Source organism: Dermacentor silvarum, chromosome 11 (genome assembly GCF_013339745.2).
Source record: "Dermacentor silvarum isolate Dsil-2018 chromosome 11, BIME_Dsil_1.4, whole genome shotgun sequence".
Classification (NCBI taxonomy): domain Eukaryota; kingdom Metazoa; phylum Arthropoda; class Arachnida; order Ixodida; family Ixodidae; genus Dermacentor; species Dermacentor silvarum.
Genome location: NC_051164.1, coordinates 109,830,293 through 109,840,833, shown reverse-complemented (window position 1 = coordinate 109,840,833; position 10,541 = coordinate 109,830,293).

Sequence of the window (10,541 nt, the reverse complement as noted above, 5' to 3'; positions counted from 1 at the left end):
GTGCCGAGACGCGAGCGACGCGCTATCAACTCGGCTGCAAAATGACGAAGAAGCCCAAGTAGAGACGCTGTCACGCTCCGCTCAGTCAGCTTTGTAGCGGAGCGAGGGATGCGGTCTTCGTTCCGCTACCGGTATGAGCGTTGTGCGCAAGCGCAATAGCGTTCCCGCTAAGCGGTTGTGTGGCATTTGCTAGCATATGCTGGGGCTCTATTCTGGACACGCATGGCGGCTGCACGGCCGCCATTATCCGCCATCTTGGCTGTCTCATTGGCTGTCCAGAGGTCACGTGTTTTGAAATTTGTGCCGGGAAACGGAAGTTTTGCAAAATGCAATTTTGCGTTTTCGTCAGAATGACGAAGCGTGACGTGGAGCTGCCAGTTTTATCGACTAATACTTTTTTTTGGTCCTTGGCACCTATATTGCGACTTTAGCGCTTTAAAAAGAAAGTGGACGGTAGCGTGCCGAAGCTCGTACAATGCATCTGCAATTTCGCGAATATGTGGTGGCGTTCCAAGATAGCCGGCATGTCAGCTTATTCATTGGCTGAAGGAATATCCCGTGAGGAGCGTCACAGGAAGAGCCGTTTCGTAAACGTCAATTTGACGTTGCGTGACGTTGCGCTGGGCCGCCATTGCAGAGATTTTCCGCCATAATTTGTGGTGCGACGAGCCGCGCGAATTATGGTAATGAGCGGCCATATGCAACGGCAGTGGAGAGGCATGCGTATCGCCGCATTTTCCCTGTCATTTCGGGCCATAAAAATCTTTTGTTCACAACGCGTGTTCATAGCATTTGCACGCTTTCGGGTGGTGTTGGCATTTGTGTTTTGCACCATCATTTTTATTAAAAACACGTTTATTTGAAATAATATTGGTTGAAACTAGCAAGCTTTCTGCGACATTTCGCACTTTTCACTATTGCGCTTGTATTGTAATCAATATTAATGACTTTTCGCATCATCAAAGGCTATGACAACGGTGACTTTTTAATTTACAAAAAGAAATGTACGCAAGACGGCGCCTTGAAGTTTCCTCTCGCGATGCGAGTAAGCAGCGAAGTGCACAAGAGATGGCAGTGCCGGCGTTTGCGTCGCTCAAGCGGATACTTGTGGCGCGCGCAACGCTATCGATGATATTCGGCCGCTTCTCAGCCAGACGAGTCTGGCTCACATGGAGGAAGGAACTGGCTCAGTCACTTGTGGATCACGAGATAGCGATAACGCGGCCTAGAGCGTGCGCTGATTACCACTGGCAGGTCGCGTATGTTGTCTCAAGATAGAAAGCAAGCGCGTGGGCGCCAATATACGATGGCTCATTCAGTTTCCCGAGGACACGCATCCTAGCTAATGAAGCAGACGACAGCCTGCGCGCATGCAGACGACGGAAGCGAGAAACGATTTTGATGGAATAATCGTACGCGTTGAGCTAGCTGTTTTATTTTTACTGGGGAGGAAAACTGTTTTGCTTTATCAACCACGCTAGGTTCAATGCCTACAATACAGTTTCTTAGGCGAAACGTCAAATTTGCGTCACGTTACGAAAGCAAAACGGGGCCATGAGCGCCATTTTGTAGGCGTCGCGCCTACGTCATGCCTTGAAGAAAATGGCGGAATGTCCAGAATAGCGGCTCTGGTCTGAGCGGAGCGGACAGCAAGCGCTCAGCTAAAATACTCTATTGCGGTAAGGCGACAGGCCAGTCGTACTTGCCGATGTGAACATCGATCACCGCGAGTAGCTCCATGGGTCGCCAGTCGCGGTCGGTCGCGCGACTTCAGTCAATCGCAGGTGTGAATGCGCCCTATAAGTGGTAATGTCTGTCGCTGATCGAATTGATGATGGCGGCAAACGAATTTTTCTTTTTCTGGAAAGTAACCATGGTGATAGCTGCGACAGACGACACGAACGCTGCATGAAATAAAGCTTCATAGCTATGTCTGTAGAACTTTCGCGCCGTATATTACGGTGCGTGACGGGTGGTCATAAGTAATACTCAGTCTTCAACTACGCCTCTCTCGTCACTGAATCAGTTCGAGCTCGACGTCATATACGAAAAAAAAAATTTTTTTTAACTTTGCAAGGCTATTAGCCATAAAACTAACCAGCACACTTTTCAACGAGCTAGACCACTGTCTAGTTGATGCTTTGTTCACTGGGCTACATACAAAATTCTGGTGAATAAATTCGATGAAATAGGCTATCATAAGCTAAGTCCACTGCATTACGTCACTATCATAAGTTAAGTCATAAGTCAGCCATAAAACTAACCAGCACCAGTACAGGGTCGTAGACGGCGAGGAATTACGCGCCTCCCGATGTTTTGTTTCTTCCTACAACACCATTTCAAAGTGACACTAAACAGAAAACTGCTAAACCTGTTCAGAGCACTAGATCATTTAAAGTATCATATTGCGTTTCCTTAAACTTCCATTATTAGCGGTGAAAACCAGGACCGAATTTCGCTAGTCAAACCGTGGCGCCAATGGCGTCAATTTGACGTCACTGAGCGTCTGCGTATAGCAGGAGTTGCTGAACCAGAAAAGTTTTGAAAAAATTCAGAGCCCTTTCACTATGTGAAGATGGAACACCAGCAAAGCTGTTGGTATTGTTCAATTATATATATATATATATTTGGTGGTTATGTTAAGTGATTGAAAAGACACAACTTCGTTGCGTCGCCGCGCGCCGTATGCTGTATGTGCGAGTGAAAGCGAGTTTAGGCGACTATTGACCCTTTTCGCGGCGATCTCGTGGGCGCTGCCATGTTTGATCACGTGGTGACGCGTCCATTGCTTGCCTCAACTGCCTCCGTTGCCTCCTTGTTTACAATGGAAGTGTATGACGCCGGCGCGGCTTAGAAAACCTCTGTTCTCGGAGATATCGTAGACGGTGACTAGTTGGACGACACGCAGCTTTGATCACAGCTTCATAGAACATGCAAAAGCGCTTTCGGAGATGATTAAGCTATGTCGAAAAGGCGCAAGCAGCGTATATGGTGCTTGTTCTAAAAGCAAGACTAAATATATATTCCAAGCTATCCAAGCTTTCTGATTATGAATTAATTCAGGATTAGTGTGTTTTGCTCTTTGTTCTTTATTCGGCAAATATTTTGAAGCAGTGGCTTGTCAGTTTCTGACTTAGTGAAGTTCCTCGGTGCGGCCACTGTCTCATTATTTTCTGCCTAATCGCTCGTGGGTGTGCTCAGTTCCGATATATTTGTTCTTGCTGCCCACAAGGCTTGAAACGTCGCTGTTTTGTACATTGGGTACCTTGTAGCAAATATATATTACAGCAAGTAACTCGCTTACTCTCGTGGACCGTCACGAAACATTCAGCTTCGACCATTCGTGCGCCATATGTGTAGTCCGTCATTTATTCTGCGTATACAGTGCGCATATATTCAAGTGTGCGCCCATTCACTTATTCTTGAGACGTTGGCGATAGAGTGGGCGTAAGTTTTCCTGCCATTTGGGACAGATGTGTAAAGATAACGTGCGCGAAACTTACTATGACAGGAAGCGGCGCTACTCCCTTTGTCATTGTTTAACGAGTGGTACTCACTCTTGCCGACGTTCTGGGGATGAAGCCCTTTCTTTGAAGGTGAGCGATACAAGGCTGGCGGATGAACAAATTTATGTATCCTCGAGGAAAGCCGTATGTACATCACGAAGTGCCGGTAACACGTTCGGACAGTTGCAGCAGCGGTCCGCGAACTTGGCCACACAGATTCATTCTATTCCTTAACATGCCAGTCACTATTTTTGCAGCCAACTACTGCACACGTCTTCAATCCACATGATTCAATCTAGCATGATTGGAGCACAGTGTCTTAGCGAAAACTCAGTTGCATTTCCAACAGCTGATCGCACAGAAGCAAGGTAGAAGCGGTAATGCTTTCGTATTCGTGCGCGGTCGCTGAGGAGAGGTATGGCGCGTAGAGTCACATGGCGCGCCGCCATGAGCGCCATCTCGTTTCTCTAAAACAAACTGCTCCGGGAAAAGGGTCAATATTCACACCACCTTGCACCACCAGCCGCAGCACGTTGGACCGCTGCGCGTTCGGCTTCTCGTCGCTTTCGCGTCCATTCGCGCTGTTGAGCGCGCTCTTCCGATTCGGAGCGAGCGACACGGATCTTACCCATGCCGAGTCCAAGGGGCAACTGATGACGTCGCTAGGGAAATGGCCATGTCAAGAGAGAATGAGACACAGCTATTGGTTGGTAGACTATTACGTTTTACCAGTGACGTTTCGACACGCATCGTCATAGACTAGCACTTAATTGGGCAACGACATTCATCGCTCCGGCGCATTGTCTTTGTCTCTTTGGGTCCCACGTGTGACAAGGGTAGTTCAAGGGCGCGTTACAGGTCCCCGAGCCCACAGGGGTATGTGCCATTGAGCTTGGGCCCTTTCTGCACTATCAGCAGGATCGGCCCACTTTTTTCTAATTGTTCTACGCGTAGTTTTGTCCGCGGATGCGATCCGCCAGAACCTAGCCTTATACAGCTTCACTGTAAGAACCGACATGTTCGCTCTTTTGCTATCTTAAGATGCAGTCTAACCTTTCCTCGCGATAAAGAAGTCCTGATGCGTGCAAAATAAATCGCAGAGGCTAGGTCCTCCCCATAAGGCCTCTTCTTGAGGAGAAGCCAGCTTTCAGGAACTCTATTTTAATAAGCGGCGCACGTCCTCCAGGACAGCGGTTCACAAGCACGGCATTTCTACTGCCATATATTTAGTACCATACAGTGGAAGCGTTTTAATTCGCACTCCTTACAACCATCGATTTTTGTTTGGAATATTGGAAGCTTAGACTAAATAAAGTAAGATACGATCTGTCGCTATAATCATTACATAAAAACAGACATACGCGCTGAACAAATGTACGGGAGGTGCACGTAAGCATCCCCTTCGAGTCAAATTGCAGACGTCGAGCAAGCGCCTTCTATTTCGCAACCATAGAACAGCTGGCTCCCCCAGCCGGTCATTTGAAGGGTAAAATGACCAGCCTAACGCCTCCTCGGAAACTTACAAATCTGAAGTTCATGCCACCGGTGCAAACATTTTTCAGAGCTCCAGCATCATTCTCCAATAAGAGAAAACCGAAACTAAAGCATTGAAATCGAATCACGAAGTCGGCAACTATACAGCGTAGTCAACCCTCGTATGGAGACTATAGAAATGTAGTTTGACATAAGCGGTATTTCGTTAAAAGCATGGAGACGTTTAAAGAGCCATGGAAATGCCATAAATACATTACCAGTCCGTTGACTCGTAAAATGCAGTATATTAGAACAAAGCTGCGCGCGATACGGGACAACAGCGGCATTCTGATGACGCCCGTAAGCATGCAGCTGCTTATTAGGAAGTTTTAGTATAACGGAAAAAAGCAAACGCAAGAATATAGCGTCAGCGTTGCGTGCTGCAAACTGCGCATGCGCAGAACGCGAACGTGTTTCTGGAATATAGCGTTCAACGCTAACCAAAGGCGTTGCGCTAACGCACGCAAGGGATTCCGTACGTAGGGCAAGATGGCGGCGCCTGTTGAAGCGAGAGCCGTCCACTTCGGATCTATCGAGTCGTCGGCCTGCACTGTTCGGCTCATTCGTTCCCCACTAATGCTCGCGTTTGCTTTAGATTTGTGTGATGATGCTTCGACAGCGGCGTACAGGTGACAAATGGGAGTTGTTTTCGATATACGTTCTCGATTAGCGGCGGAGTAGGCTTAACGAGAGTGTTTGCTCATGTTTGCTCGTTTTGATGTATCCGCCTCGAGATGGCGCCCAAGTGTATTTGCGTTAGCGTTATGCTCCGTTCCGCTATTCTAAAACACTACCTTGTACCGCGCAGTGCAGCCTTTCATTGCGTTAGCGTTGCGTCGCACGCTAACGCTAACGTAAGCGTTTTCCGCTATACCAAAACTCCCTATTCATTCGGTTACAATCGCGTGTAGCAGCCGCAGTCCCAAGGATCCTGCAACCACGTGACAAGGTTGCCTTCGCAGCGCTCTTTGCCTGTCCAGGTTGACACGCAGAATAGCAAGCGTGTCGCTGAATAGTATACAGTACTGCATCCAGCTGTCTCCTACAGATTTCCTGCTTCGAACTTCGTGCTCCAGCATGGCCTCCGAGATCTGGCAGCGCGCGCCAGCAGCTCCCCACTACATTTAGAATGACCCGATATGAAATGCATAGAATGCAGTCGGGGCATCGCAGAAATTCGAATAAGGCGATCGATATATCGTATAGATTTTGTTACAACGGGGGCTTTCTGTACTCGCTTTTCTCATACCACCGAGTGGAAGATACTACTGCATCATGACTAGCGATTCGCTAGAGGGATACAGTGAATGTTCTAAAAAAAAAAAAAATGAACGCAAACTTACTTTCCGCCCTCTTCGTTTTCTTTTCTGCAAAGTAATATAAACGCGATTAAACAGGAAATAAAAGAGAGACAGAGAGGCATCATTCGCACACAGGTGTGTTGCTCACATTTGGTACCGTGACATGAGACGGTCTCCTAAATATGTGGCACGTGCAGAAGGAAAATAAGGAATAAAAAGAAGAGTGGGAAGCGGGTTTCTTACGAAGTTTTTAGATCGGGCCAACTCCGACGCCGCCTATTCAAGTACATCTAAAACGCAGAAACGCTTTTCTGATAACCGCTGGGCGATTTTAATGAAATTTATTTGATTTGAGATAGGAAGTTAAATTATAGTGACTGTTGGAGGCGGAATTCTATTTCGGACATGAATATTTTAAAAGGAATTTTCAAAAATTCGTACGTTTCACAAAAAATAAGTAGAAGCACGAAGAAACAGGCCCTCGAAGCGGCGACTTGGCAAGGCCTGGACGTCCCGACGTGGGAGACCGAGCCCGGATCATCAATATGCAGGACGCTCAATAAAAGTTTTTACCAACCAATCAAGCACGAAGTGTACAAGTTCGCAGCTCTGCACCAAGAACAGATATCGCAGTTCTGCAACCTGCATCCGTTAGAGCATCAAAAGTGGACAAATGCGATATATAAATTTATATCTTACCTGAATTTGTTATCATTTACAAGAGATTTGCAAAAGTCCTACTCAAATATTAGTCGTTTACTTGAGAGCCATGTATAATACAGCAACTTTGTCCGCTTTATATGAACTATTATATGAAATACAGAATTCATATAGTTTTTCATTGCTGAGGTACAGGGTTGTAAGCTTGATAGTTTCGTTTTCTGAAAATATGCAACGTTTAACAAATTGACGGTCTAAATAAAGAATTCGCTACCAACAGTCACTAGATTCTAACGTTCTTTTGAACGCAACAAGCCTCATCAAATTTGGTGCAGTGGTTGCCGAGAAAAACGATTTTTCCGTTCCCATATATTTAGATAGGAGCCCCCGAGCTAAAGCTTCGAGCCAAAGAAGGAATGCCGATAGCAGCTGCTAATTTAGTGGTACGATTTTAACATGCTACGGACATGTTTGCATGCATACAGTAAAGTGCCGACTCGCCTCTTGTTTAGGAGCCATGCAGACGGCTCGCTTCAGGACTCCCAGCAATCAACGTGGGAGATGTGCAGTCGGCAACACACAAGATGATGATGATGTCCTCAGCACATGGCTCGTACCCACTTCGGGGGATTGGCCAAGAATCGGGCACCTGAACACACAACGTGACGCTTCTTCCTCTTTAGTTACTGCTGCTATGTGTAACGATGACGCATACGCTAACGATGACGCTATATAGGGGATTCCAGTAGCTGGCAAAGTGCTAAGTATAGCTTTTTTTTTTTTTTCTGCAGGCGAAACACGAAAAGTACGTACCTATTCAACAACGTAAATCCACTTGTTGATAAAATTTTCGGCAGAACCAATCTCAGCATGACTGTCGACGTTAATGCGAATGTTCATGGAAGCAATGTTGGTAATGTAGCGAAACACCGTACTGCCACCGCCGAAACGAGTCCTCAATGAGATATTTTGGCGTTGTAGCCATAGAATAAAGCCGGAGCATAGCATAAAGTAGTGGCAGCGTGTCCCTTTGGACCATGGTTTGGATAGACTGCGCCATCTAGCACGTCCTGAATATAGGTACGACGCGGGTTTGGTTCCGACTAGAGTGTAGTTCCTACCAGCACCGGAAAATTTCTTCACATCGAAGCCGGGTTTTCCTGGCGTCCGTGTGCAGAAACTATCATCATCAGCACTCGCGCGTTCGTCGTCGTCTTACACAGCTGGCTCCGTTGTGAAAAAACTATCATCATCAGCAATGGCTCGCTGGCCCGTTGACGCCATGTTGACGCACCTCGGCGCCAAGTGCGCAACGCGCTCGTGCCACTGCTCACGCGTTCGTCTCCTTCTACAGCTGGCTCCGTTGCCGCCCATCATTCAAGCGTTGAATTTCACTTCTCTTCCGTCATCGTAATGGGGAGGCCGCATTTACGGGGGTATGATCCATGGTCTTACGTGACGGACAGATTTAATAACGGAGGTAATACGCGAATGTGTGCGCGTACCTATCGTCACGATGACCACCGATCAGGGCAATGTTCGTACCTTTGTTCAACATTCTGTGTTGCACTACACTTCTGGTACACATACAGGTGTACGAGCTCAGGAGCCCAATTTTAAAATTTTCTTTGCAAATTCATTCAGCCTGTACCATTCATCTAAGGCATTCAGTCTTCAACCACTGTACTCTCATTTCTGGGGGTGGTGAGCTCATTACTGAGGATGGTGTTACCTCGTTATTTATTTGTGGTATAACGAGGTCTTTTTGCCTGATGGCGCCGCATGCACAAATAAAAATGTAGTTCCAAAATACCACTTTTCAATACCACCACTGAAACGTCGGAGGCGAAGCTTTCCTCCGACGACCTGGACGACCAAGGAAGTCTTGTCGCCCGGGCCAAGGAGGCAGCCCAAGCCAGAGGGTTCCTGGAATAAGGAATCCTCCCACCTAGGGTGAACCGGGTCCCGAATCGGAATACCGTTTCAGAAAATAAAAGTTTATTTCTCTCTCTCAAAAATACCACTCATATAAACTTGGCCAATCCCCGTAGTAGGCACACACCATAATATAGAAAGCAAGCAAGAAAAAATCTGTTTGCATATGCTGGTGCCTGCCCACCAAAGGTTGGAAACCACACGGTCAACCTGAATGACTTCGTCATAGATTAAATTATGCGAGTCAGGCCAAGAATGCTGACCTCAGTCGAGCTCGAGTGTTGAAGCGACTTTGCCATAGCGACTTGTTGCACAAGGGGTACTCCTGAACTAACGAGTCAATGGTAATTATTAATCCTTCTGATATAAGCTTTTACATACTTAAAAATAAGTCTACAGGTAGGTATCATTTTCCTAAATCTTAAGATGCCTAGACACACACCCATTTCTTGGCCAATCTTAGGCATGAGCCACATTTTCGCTGGATAACAACAGCAGTTGCTTGTTTCACAGCTGAAACACAGGTGTTTCACAGCTGATGTATTCAGTTCGCTGTATTGAGCCACCTGTATAGGAAGCATCAGCACATCACATTTAGGACCCTACCTCAACCTCTATAATGAGGTTGACAGCAGCCACTGAAAATTTGAGAGATCTCCTGAATGTACCTCAACCTGATGTGATGAGGTTGAGTGTGATCACCAAATCTGATGAGGCAGAGCTGCGTTCGAATATTAAGAGGTCTTGTGCTGAACACATATCATGCACACAAGATCACCGCATATATTTTTCATGGCATACTCAAGGCTGGCACCAGGTTAGAATCCCCAATATTTCTCCGCACTTCAAACAGGTAAAAAAGACAAACAGGCATAAGAGTATCTTTGCATAAACATATTGATTTATGTGCAGTAGATCATAATGTACTATACAGATAAAAGAATTAAAATTGGTGTATTGGGCATTTGACCCCTGCAGCAGGGAAGCGTACAAAACACACAAAATACACCCGTGTGACAACCGTCCTGTTTGAATAAGGCACTGCCACCTACAGTCTAAAATGACTTGTGAACAAAGAGAACAACAACTTGCATATATATATATATATATATATATAATAGATATGGACAATCCATCATAGAGTTCACCCAGCTGAAATTAGCATAAGGATCGCATACTCGGTGCAGGCTTGTGGTTCTAGGTACTGTGCTTTAGTCAGAAGGCATACCGTTTTCACCTGAACAGCTTGAAGAGACACGCAAGTTATCCATCTTTGAGACAGCAGTAGGACGGGGAGGCCGACATCTTTTACAAAATGCTCGCCTACCATGGTACGAGCTAAAAGGGCTGCTCTTGGCACACCTGCCAACCTGTGAATGTTACAATACACAAAAACCCACCGACAGGACGAGGTGGGACGGAAGAAGGGGAATAGCGCACTTTTGTATGCATGCCCACAGCACATCTTTTGTGGGATACATAGGCACTTTATTAACGATGATTTAACTGTCCACTTGGCACACAAGCAACAGTTAACTAAGAACAGTACAGACTGTCATGCTGGGCATTGTCTTCAGATCACAGTCAGCTCTTCAGCAACATTGTT